The 12,065-nt window shown below is 39.6% G+C and overlaps 1 pseudogene; it reads left to right on the forward strand.

Moving 5' to 3' along the window:
* The first annotated feature begins 7,618 nt into the window (after nt 1-7,618).
* LOC100584679 lies at nt 7,619-10,881 on the forward strand (annotated as a pseudogene).
* The last annotated feature ends 1,184 nt before the right edge of the window (nt 10,882-12,065 follow it).

Genomic DNA, 12,065 nt, shown 5'->3' on the forward strand with positions numbered 1-12,065 from the left:
TTCACAGCCCAAAGGCACAGACTAACCAAAAGATTGAAACCCAATTATAGGACTATAGAACACTTCCTCTCTCCCAACACTTTATTACTACACCACTGAAGTTTAGCTATCAATAAAAAATCATAAGACATATTAAAGAGGCAACAACAGCTTGAAGATAATGAACAAACATCAGAACGAGAGTCAGATATGGCAGGAATGTTGGAATTATCAGACCAGAAATTAAAAAACAACTATAATTAATATGCTTTAATTAAAAGGGATTTAATGGATTTAAGTAGACAACATGAAAGAACAGATAGATGATGTATGCAAAGAGATTTAAAAAATCAAGGAGAAATGCTAGACTTAAAAAAGAAAATATCAAAAAGAAATGCTAAAGATTAAAAACATTGTAAAATAAATGAGTAACTTTGATGGGCTCATTAGTAGACTGGACATGGCTGAAGAAAGAATCTCTTAACAACAATAGAAACTTCTAAAACTGAAAAGCAAAGAGTAAAAAGATTGAATAAAGCCAGTACAGAATTCCTAGAATAGGCTGGTCACAGTGGCTCACATCTGTAATCCCAGCACTTTGGGAGGCCGAGGCAGGCGGATCACGAGGTCAGGAATTCGAGACCAGACTGACCAGTATGGTGAAACCCCATCTCTACTAAAAATATAAAAATTAGACAGGCGTGGTGGTGCACACCAGTAATCCCAGCTACTCAGGAAGCTGAAGCAGGAGAATTGCTTGAACCCGGGAGGCAGAGGTTTCAGTGAGCCTAGATCATGCCACTACACTCTAGCCTGGGTGACAGAGCAAGACTCTGTCTTAAAAGAAAAAAAGAATTCCAAGAATAGTGGGACAGCTAAAACAGTGTAACACACATGTAATGAGAATACCAGAAGGAGAAGAAAAAGAGGGAGGAAGAGAAACAATATTTGAAGCAGTAACGACTGAGGATTTCCCTCACATTAATGTCAGACATCAAGCCACATATCCAGGAAGCTCAGAGAACACCAAGTAGAATAAATGCTCAAAACTCCTACACCTAGTTATATCATATTCAAACTTCAGGAAATCAAAAAAAATTTTTTTTTAATTTTGAAAGAAACCAGGAGTAGAAAACAGTTTACCTATAGAGGAGAAAGATCAAAATTCTGTCTGACTTCTCAAAAACTATGCAAGCAAGAAGAGAATGGAGTGAAATATTTAAGTGTTGAGAGAAAAAAATCACCAACTTAGACTACTCTGTGAAATAATTTTTCACAAGGGAAGGAGAAATAAAGATTTTCTCAAACAAAAGTGAAAGAATGTGTTGCCAGTAGACCTGCCTTGTGAGAAATGTTAAAAGAAGTTCTTCAGAGAGAAGGACAACGATATAGATCAGAAACTTGGATCTATGTTTAAAAAAAGAACAGTGTCAAAGAAAGAATAAGTGAAGGTAAAATAAAAACCTTATTTTTCTTATTCTTAATTGATTTGACAGATAAAAGTTTGTTCAAAATAATATAAACAATGTATCTGATTACACATGCCTATATAAAATATATATGTTATATATATATAGTTGCTCATGCATACATGAAATGAATGACAGCAGTGATTCAAGGGGTAGGACGGAATATTTTGTTACTACAAGGTACTTGTACTAGCCATGAAGTAGCAAATTGTTATTTGTTAATGAACTTGAATTAGTTGTAAATGTATAGTGCAAACTCCAGGACAACCACTAAAACAAGTTTTAAAAATGTATAATTTATATGGTAAGAAAAGACAGAAAATGAAATAATAGTGCTTAATTAAAACCACAAAAGGCAAGGAAATTATGGATGACAAAAATAAAAACAAAAAATAAGGGCAAAATAACTTGGAGTGGGGCCAAGATGGCCAACTAGAAATAGCTGTGGGAGGCTCCCACAGAGAAGGTAAATGGCAAGTGAATTGTGCACCAGCAACTGAGGTAACCAGGTTCTCTCACTGGGACTGACTAGGCAGTTGGTGTGACCCACGGAGAGTAAGGAAAAGCAGGATGGAGTGACAGCCTACCAGGGAACTGCACAGGGCTCACCCCTAGCCAGAGGAGGTGGTGAGTGATGTTGCTACCCTACCCGGGAAACCACACTCTGTGCACAGATCTGTGCATCCTGAGTATCACGAGATCCCCCTCATGAGCCATACCACCAGAGCCTTGGGTCCCAAGCACAGAGGTGTGCAGATTCTTGGCAGCCACTCAGCTGGAGACTGCCTAAGATGACGGAGTTTGGGTGGTGGGGGGGCTGCAGCTGCCTGCTGCCTAAGATGACTATGCTCCCAGCGGGAGGGGTGGCAGCCATCACTGCAGCTGCCTGCTGCCTAAGAAGACTGAGCACCTGGTGAGAGGGGCAGCAGCTATCACTGCAGCTCCAGTCTGTCAGTTTTCCCTTGCCAGTGCCGGGGAGACTGGGCACTTTGGACCCAGGAGGAATTCCCCACAGCACAGCACAGTGGCTGTGACAGATCATGGCCAGACAGCCTCTTTAGGCTAGACCCTGACCCACCCCTTCTCACCACGCAGGGCCTCCCTTTGGGAATTTCAGCAACCCCAGTCAGGGCTGCAGTGGCTGCAGATCAGTGGACTTAGTCTTTCCCCCTGCTGGCTCTGAAGAATCCGGGCATTCCAAACGAGTGAGATTCCCCCCACTACAATGCACCCCCTCCACCAACGTGCAGCCAGAGTGCATCATTAAGCAGGTCCCTGATTCCATGCCTCCTCATTGGGTGACACTCTCCCAACAAGGGTCACCAGACACATACAGGAACATTTCCACTGGCATCAGATCAGTGCCCCTCTGGGACAGAGCTCCCAGAGGAAGGAGCAGGCAGCCATATTTGCTGTTCTGCAGCCTCCACTGGTGACAGGAGGGACCCAGATGAATAGGGTCTGGAGTGTACCCCCAGCAAACTGCAGCAGCCCTACAGAAGAGGGGCCTGACTGTTAAAAGAAAAACAAACAAACAGAAAACAGCAACAACATCAGCAGAAAAGTCCCCAACAAGACCCCATCCAAAGGTCAGCTACCCCAAAGATCAAAGCTAGATAAACTCACAAAGATGAGAAAGAATCAACGAGAAAACATTGAAAACTCAAAAAGCCGGAATGCCTCTTCTCCTCCAAATTATTGCAATACCTCTCCAGCAAGGGCACAGAACTGGGCAGAGGATGAGGTGGATGAATTGATAGAAGTAGGCTTCAGAAGGTGAGCAATAACCAATTTTGCTGAGCTGAAGGTGGATGTTCTAACCCAATGTAAAGAAGCTATGATAAAACAATGTAAAGAACCATGATAAAACATTACCGGAGCTGTTAACCAGAATAACCAGTTCAGAGAGGAGCATAAATGATCTGATGGAGCTGAAAAACACAACACAAGAACTTAACAATGCAACCGCAAGTATCAATAACTGAATAGACCAAGTGGAGGAAAGAATTTCAGAGCTTGAAGACTCTCTTGCTGAAATAAGACAAACAGACAAGATGAGATTTAAAAAAAAGAATAAAAAGGAAAGAACAAAACCTCCAAGAACTATGGGATTATGTAACAAGACTGAACCTATGAATGATTGGGGTACCGGAAAGAGATGGAGAGAACAGAACCAAGTTGGAAAACATACTTCAGGATATTATCCAGGAGAAATGCCCCAACCTAGCAAGACAGGCCAACATTCCAATTCAGGAAATCCAGAGAACCCCAGTAAGATACTTGATGGGAAGATCAACCCCAAGACACATAATCATCAGATTTTTTAAGGTTGAAATGAAGGAAAAAAATGTTAAGGCAGCCAGAGAGAAAGGCCAGGTACCTACAAAAGGAAGCCCGTCAGACTAACAGCAGACCTCTCAGCAGAAACCCTACATGCCAGAAGAGATTGGGGGCTAATATTCAACATTCTTAAAGAATTTCCAACCAAAAATTTCATATCTGGCCAAACTAAGCTTCATAAGTGAAGGAGAAATAAAATCCTTTCCAGACGAGCAAATGCTGAAGGAATTTTTCACCACCAAGCTGCCTTGCAAAAACTCCTGAAGGAAGCACTAAATATGTAAAGGAAAAACCGATACCAGCCACTACAAAAACACACTGAAGTACAAAGACCAATGACACTATGAAGCAACTACACCAACAAGTCTGCAGAATAACCAGCTAGCATCATGATGACAGGATCAAATGCACACATAAAAATATTAACCTCAAATGTAAATGGACCAAAGGCCCCAATTAAAAGACACAGAATGGCAAGCTGAATAAAGAGTCAAGACCCATTGGTGTACTGTATTCAAGAGACCCCTCTCACGTGCAAAGACACATATAGGCTCAAAATAAAGAAATGGAGGAAAATTTACCAAGTAAGTGGAAAGCAGAAAAAAGCAGGGGTTGCAATCCTAGTTTCTGACAAAGGAGACTTTAATAAGCCAACAAAGATGAAAAAAGGCAAAGAAGAGCATTACATAATGGCAAAGGGTTCAGTTGAATAAGAATAGCTAACTATCCTAAATATATATGCTCCCAATACAGGAGAACCCAGATTCATAAAACAAGTTCTTAGAGACCTACAATGAGACTTAGACTACCACACAATAATAGTGGGAGAATTTAACACCCCACTGTCAATATTAGACAGATCATCAAGACAAAAAATTAACAAGGATATTCAGGACTTGAACTCACCTCTGGATCAAGTGGACCTGATAGATATCTACAGAACTCTTCACTCAAAAACAACAGAACATACTTTCTTCTCAGCACCACATGGCACTTACTCTAAAATCAATCACATAATTGGAAATAAAATGCTCCTCAGCAAATGCAAAAGAACTGAAATCATAACAGTCTCTCAGACCACAGTGCAATCAAATTAGAACTCAAGATTAAGAAACTCACTCAGAATCACACAATTACATGGAAATTGAACAACCTTCTCCTGAATAACTCCTGGGTAAATAATGAAATTAAGGCAGAATCAGGAAGTTCTTGGAAACCAATGAGAACAAGGAGACAACATACCAGAATCTCTGGGATGCACTAATTTAGCTGCACTAAAGCATTGTTAAGAGGGACATTTATAGCACTAAATGCCCACACCAAAAAGGTAGAAAGATCTCAAATCATCACCCTAACACCACAACTAAAAAAACTAGAGTACCAAGAGCAAACAAATCCCAAAGCTAGCAGAAGACAATAAATAACCAAGATCAGAGTGGAACTAAACGTGATAGAGACATGAAAAACCCTTCAAAAAATCAACAAGTTCAGGAGCTATTTTTTTTGAAAAATTAATAAAATAGACTGCTACTAGAATAATAAAAAAAAGAGAGAAGAATCAAATAGGCACAATAAAAAATGATAAAGGGAGTATCACCACTGACTCTACAGAAATACAAACAACCATCAGAGAACGCTATAAACACCTCTATGCAAATAAACTAGGAGATCTAGAAGAAATGGATAAATTCCTGCACACATACACCCTCCCAAGACTGAACCAGGAAGAATTATTGTGTGGGAGTCTGAATAGACCAATAACAAGTTCAGAAATTGAGGCAGTAATAAATAGCCTACCAACCAAAAGAAAGCCCAGGACCAGATGGATTTACAACTGAATTCTACCAGAGGTACAAAGAAGAGCTGGCACCATTTCTTCTTAACCTATTCCAAACAATTGAGAAGGAGGGACTCCTCCCTAACTCATTTTATAAGGGCAGCCTCATCCTGATACCAAAACCTGGCAGAGATACAACAAAATAGAAACTTCAGGCCAATATCCCTGATGAATATTGATGCTAAAATCCTCAATAAAATACTAGCAAACTGAATCCAGCAGCACATCAAAAAGTTCAACACATGGACACCGGGAGGGAAACAACGCACACTGGGGCCTGTCAGGGGGTGAGACGGACTGAGACCATCAGGATAAATAGCTAATGCATGCGGGGCTAAACACCTAAGTGTTGGGTTGATGGGTGTAGCAAACCACCATGGCACACATTTATCTATGTAACAAACCTGCACATCTTGTGAACTTAAAATTAAGTTAAATTAAAAAGAAACAAATGAGGACAACAAATAGAAAGTGTATCAAATATGATAGATATTAATTTAATATATCAATAATCATTTCAAACATCAATTTTCCAAATACAGCAATGAAAAGAGAGAGATTGTCAGAATGGATTAAAAATCATGACCCAACTATATGTTGTTCATAAGAAACCCACTTTAAATATAAAGATAAATATAGATTAAAAATAAATGATGGAGGAGAATATATCAGGCTAACAATGATCAAAAGAAAGCAGCAGTAATTAGATTAGTTTCAGAAAGAGCAGACTTCACAACAAACAATGGTATCAAGAATAAACAGAGGCATTAAAAAAAATAAACAGGTACAGATTTCAAGATGACATAACAATCCTTAATGTATATGGACCTAAAAAGAGTATCAAGCTATGTGAGGCAAAAACTAGTAGAACTGTGAAGAGAAATAGATGAATCCACTATTATAATTGGAGACTTCAACACCCCCTTACCAGAAATAAACAGATTCAGCAGGCAAAAAAATCACTGAGGAGATGCAGTTGAACTCAATACCACCATCAGTCAACTGGATGTAATTGACATCTATCAACCACTTCAACAACAGAATACACATTTATCCCAAGAGCACATGGAACATTCACCAAGATAGACCACGTTCTGTGACATAAACACAACTTAAAAAAAAAAAAAAGGGCCAGGCGCAGTGGCTCACACCTGTAATCCCAGCACTTTGGGAGGCTGAGACGGGTGGATCACGAGGTCAGGAGATCGAGAGCATCCTGGCTAACCCGGTGAAACCCCGTCTCTACTAAAAATACAAAAAAATTAGCCAGGCGTGTTGGCGGGCACCTGTAGTCCCAGCTACCCGGGAGGCTGAGGCAGGAGAATGGTGTGAACCCAGGAGGCGGAGCTTGCAGTGAGCTGAGATCACGCCACTGCACTCCAGCCTGGGCGACAGAGTGAGACTCTGTCTCAAAAAAAAAAAAAAAAAAAAATTGAAATCATACAATGTCTGCTCTTAGACCATAAGGAAACTTAGTTAGAAATTAATAACTGAAAGATAATGGAAAAATCTGAAAATACATGAAGATTAAATCACATACTTCTACATAACACATGGGTCAAGAAGAAATCTCAAGAGAAATTTAAAAATATATTAAATTAAATGAAAACAAAAGCACAACTTATCAAAATTTGTGGAATGTGGTGGAAGCAGTGTGTAGAGGGAAATTTATAGCATTAAAGGTAGATATTAGAAAAGATGAAAGATTCAAAATGAATAATCTAAGTTTCTACCTTGAAAAACCAGCAAAAGAAGAGCAAATAAAATCCAAAGTGAGCAGAAGAGAAAAACTAGTAAGAATTAGAGTCAAAATCAATGAAATTGAAAACAGAAAATCAACAGAGAAAATCAACAAAACCAAAAGTTGGTTCTTTGAAAAGATCAGTAAAATTGCTGCCGATGACGCGCGGGAGGAGGAGGAGGAGGCCGCCCCGCCGCCTCCGCCTCCCGCCCACCCGCCTGCAACCCCGGCCCCCGGCCGGCCGCGGCCAACATGAACCAGCAGCAGCAGCAGCAGCAGCAGAAAGTGGGCGAGCAGCAGCTGAGCGAGGCCGAGGACGTGGAGATGGAAGCTGGAGATACAGATGACCCGTGAAGAATTACTCAGAACCCTGTGATCAATGGGAACGTGGCCCTGAGTGATGGACACAACAACGAGGAGGAGGGCATGGAGGATGAAACCAGTTAGTGCTCCGAGGCGACCTTTCAGTTCACTGTTGAGTTCTTCCGCAGACTGAGTGAATCGGTCCTTAGTCCTCCGTGTTTTGTGCGAAATCTGCCATGGAAGATTATGGTGTGCCACGCTTTTATGCAGAGAGACCACACCAAAAAAGTGTAGGATTCTTTCTCCAGAGCAATGCTGAATCTGACTCCACGTCATGGGCTTGTCATGCACAAGCGGTGCTGAAGATAATAAATTACGGAGATGGTGAAAAATCGTTCAGTCGTCGTATTAGTCATTTGTTCTTCCATAAAGAAAACGATTGGGGATTTTCCAACTTTATGGCCTGGAGTGAACTGACTGATCCTGAGAAAGGATTTATACATCGTGACAAAGTTACCATTGAAGTCTTTGTACAGGCGGATGCTCCCGATGAAGTTGCGTGGGATTCAAAGAAGCACACAGGCTATGTCGGCTTAAAGCATCAGGGAGCGACTTGTTACATAAACAGCCTGCTACAGACGTTCTTTTTCACAAATCAGCTACAAAAGTCTGTGTACATGATGCCAAACGAGGGGATGATTCGTCCCTTAAACATTACAGAGAGTGTTCTATGAATTACAGTGCAGTGATAAACACGTAGGAACAAAAAAGCTAACAAAGTCATTTGGGTGGGAAATTTCAGACAGCTTCATGCAACACGATGTTCAGCAGCTTTGTGGAGTGTTGCTTGATAATGTGGAAAAGAAGGTGAAAGGCACTTGTGTAGAGGGCACCATACCCAGATGATTCTGAGGCAAAATGGTGTCCTATATCCAGTGTAAAGAAGTAGACTATCGGTCTGATAGAAGAGAAGATTATTATGATATCCAGCTAAGTATCAAAGGAAAGAAAAATATATTTGAATCATTTGTGGATTATATGGCAGAAGAACAGCTCAATGGAGACAACAAATAGGAAGCTGGGGAACATGGCTTACAGGAAGCAGAGAAAGGTGACATTTCTAACATCACCACCAGTGTTACATCTACAACTGATGAGATTTATATATGACCCTCAGACGAACCAAAATATCAAGATCAATGATAGGTGTGAATTCCCAAAGCAGTTACCATTTGATGAACTTTTGAAAAAAACAGATCCTAAGGACCCTGCAAATTATATTCTTCATGCAGTCCTGGTTCATAGTAGAGATAATCATGGTAGACATTATGTGGTTTATTTAAACCCCAAAGGGGATGGCAAATGATGTAAATTTGATGATGATGTGGTGTCAAGGTGTACTAAAAAGGAAGTAATTGAGCACAATTATGGGGGTCACGATGACAACCTGTCTGTCCGACACTGCACTAATGCTTACATGTTAGCCTATATCAGGGAATCAAAACTGAGTGGAAGTTTTACAGGCAGTCACCAACCATGATATTCCAGTTGGTGGAACGACTCTAAGAAGAGAAAAGGATTAAGGCTCAGAAAGTGGACGGAAAGGCAGGAAGTCCATCTCTATATGCAAGCCCAGGTAGCCTCAGAGGACCAGTTTTGTGGCCACCAGGGAAATGACATGTACGATGAAGAAAAAGTGTTCAAAATATTGAAGAACTCCTCACTTGCTGAGTTTGTTCAGAACCTCTCTCAGATTATGGAATTTCCACAAGATCAAATTCAATTGTGGCCCATGCAAGCAAGGAGTAATGGAACAAAACAGCCAGCAATGTTAGATAATGAAGCTGACGGCAATAAAGCAATGATTGAGGTCAGTGATAATGAAAACTCTTGGACAATATTCCTGGAAACAGTCGATCTTGAGCTGGCTGCTAGTGGAGTGACCTTACCCAAGTTTGATAAAGCTCATGATGTAATGTTTTTTTTTTGAAGATGTATGATCCCAAAACGTGGAGCTTGAATTACTGTGGGCATATCTAACACCAATATCCTGGAAAATACGTGACTTGCTCCCAGTTATGTGTAACAGAGCAGGATTTATTCAAGATACTAGCCTTATCCTCTATGAGGAAGTTAAACTGAATTTAACAGAGAGAATTCAGGACTAAGACGTGTCTCTTGATAAAGCCCTTGGTGAACTAATGGATGGTGACATCATAGTATTTCAGAAGGATGACCCTGAAAATGATAACAATAAAAAGATTAGGTTGCCACAGGTTGGACAGGAGGGAGAAATGAACAGGTAAAGAACAGAGAATTTTTAAGGCCGTGAAGCTATTCTTTATGATACTATAATGATGGGCATATGTCATCACACATTTGTCAAAACCCATAGAATGTACAACACCAAGAGTTAACCCTAATGTAAACTATGGATTTGGGGTGAGAGTGATGTGTCAATGTAGGTTCATTAGTTGTAACAGATGTATCACTCTGATGCTGGTTTCATAGTAGGGGAGGTTGTGTGTGTGTAGGGAGAGGGGCTATATGGGAACTCGCTGTACTTTGCATCCATTTTTCTGTGAACCTAAAACTACTCTAAAAATAATGTTTATTTTTTTAAAGTAGGGTCAGAAAACACAAGCAAATTTTCACACTCACATTTGGAACTTCCTTAGACATTAAACTATGAAAACTAGAGAAAAATGGTTTTATTCAGTTGCTTTTAGAATCATTAACACCACTTAGGTCTCATTTTATGAACCTTGCTCAATGCTTTTCTTCGTGATAGAAATACAGAAAAACCCTCTTTCTCTCGTGGTAATTGAGAGTTAATACACACCATTTTCCATTGTAACAGAAGATTTCAATTTCATAGTTTTATATGATCCTGTCTGATTTTTAGATTTCTAGAGAGAAAAGTATTTTATTACCTGTGTTAAAATATAGCTTTTGGGTATTTCTATTGAGGCTTTAAAAAGAATATGTCCTAATAGTTATTTCATTAATCTCTTTTATTTAGGCTAGCATGAAAATAAAAGTATATGTAATTTCACATTAATGCTAATACATAATACATTGTGTTTAGATTGGTTATATAAACCAAAACAAATTTTTTTTTCATTACAGAAGAAATAATGTGAGTACCAGAAGAGAAATAGAGCATAATGGATATAATTTGCTGTATTTTTCTGATTATCTGCAGGTGGTAATATTTATGAAGTAGGCATTTTTTTCTTTTTAATGTTGATCCCTGAGCAGATCTTTTGCTGTTACACTAGTCTGTGCCCCCTTCTAACTGCACCTGCTCTATTCAGAGATCATGTTGCAAATAATGATATAATTATCTACTTTGGGAGATTATTGCTATGTTATGAGTGAAAGATAATGGATCAGTCACTTTGCATAATTGCAATTTTTTAAAATGTTACCAATAATATTTGAACAACAAACTCCATGAGAAATCGATTCTCAAGACTTGGGAAGTCCTGGGAACCAGTGAGGGAGCATATTTAAAAGGACTTGCCAGGGTCTGCAAGGCCGAAAGAGTCTAACAACTCACGGAGATATTTTTCACATATAAGTTAAAAAAGTAACTCCCAACATATTTCTAGAAATGACCATCCAATCTTTCAAGACTTCATTCTCCACTAGAGAGACAGCACTTCCTTCATACCAAATTTGTCGACCTTACCTCCAATTATTTCCAACCCCATTCTTCTCTGATTTTACTTAATTATCTACTCTCCAAAGAATTCCCACAAATGGTCCTAATAACTCTCTTTTACCTATCTTCCATGATTGCCAACTATTTTTCTATGCCTCACTGTCTCTTCTGACTCTGTAGGGATAATGAGCTCCCTACTTTGACTCCCCTGCTCAGGCCTCTTGAGGGATGTCTGAATGTCACCATAGTGATAGGGTACCACAGCAGGGCCCTACTGGGAACGGGTAGTGCTCAAGGGGTGAGGCATACTTCTGGCAGAATGAGTTTAAGTCCTCTTGGTTGTGAGAGAATAGGAGATAGAGGTACATAAAGCTATATTCTGATGCTGACAGACCTTGGAAGCCAAATTTAACTCGCTATTTCAAAGAAATGAATCCTGGTTTTGCAGCTTATATCTTTATTCCGATAAAAAGATAGTCAAAATTCAGGCCCCAGAAATATTGCTGTGTCATCTGTGTTAATGAACCTGAAGACATATATGTGTGTGTAATATAATAATGCTCTTAAATAAATTAAGCTTAACATTGGTTTGAGTCATCTATTTGTAGGGGTAGTTTCAGAGTAATTAGTACTGGGGGGAATAATTATTAGCAATCTAGTTATATCAAAGTGCCTTAGCATAGGACAAATAATCCAGCCATTCCTTCACAGCCCGATTTTAGATCAATA

This window comes from Nomascus leucogenys, chromosome 2, assembly GCF_006542625.1.
Source record: "Nomascus leucogenys isolate Asia chromosome 2, Asia_NLE_v1, whole genome shotgun sequence".
Classification (NCBI taxonomy): domain Eukaryota; kingdom Metazoa; phylum Chordata; class Mammalia; order Primates; family Hylobatidae; genus Nomascus; species Nomascus leucogenys.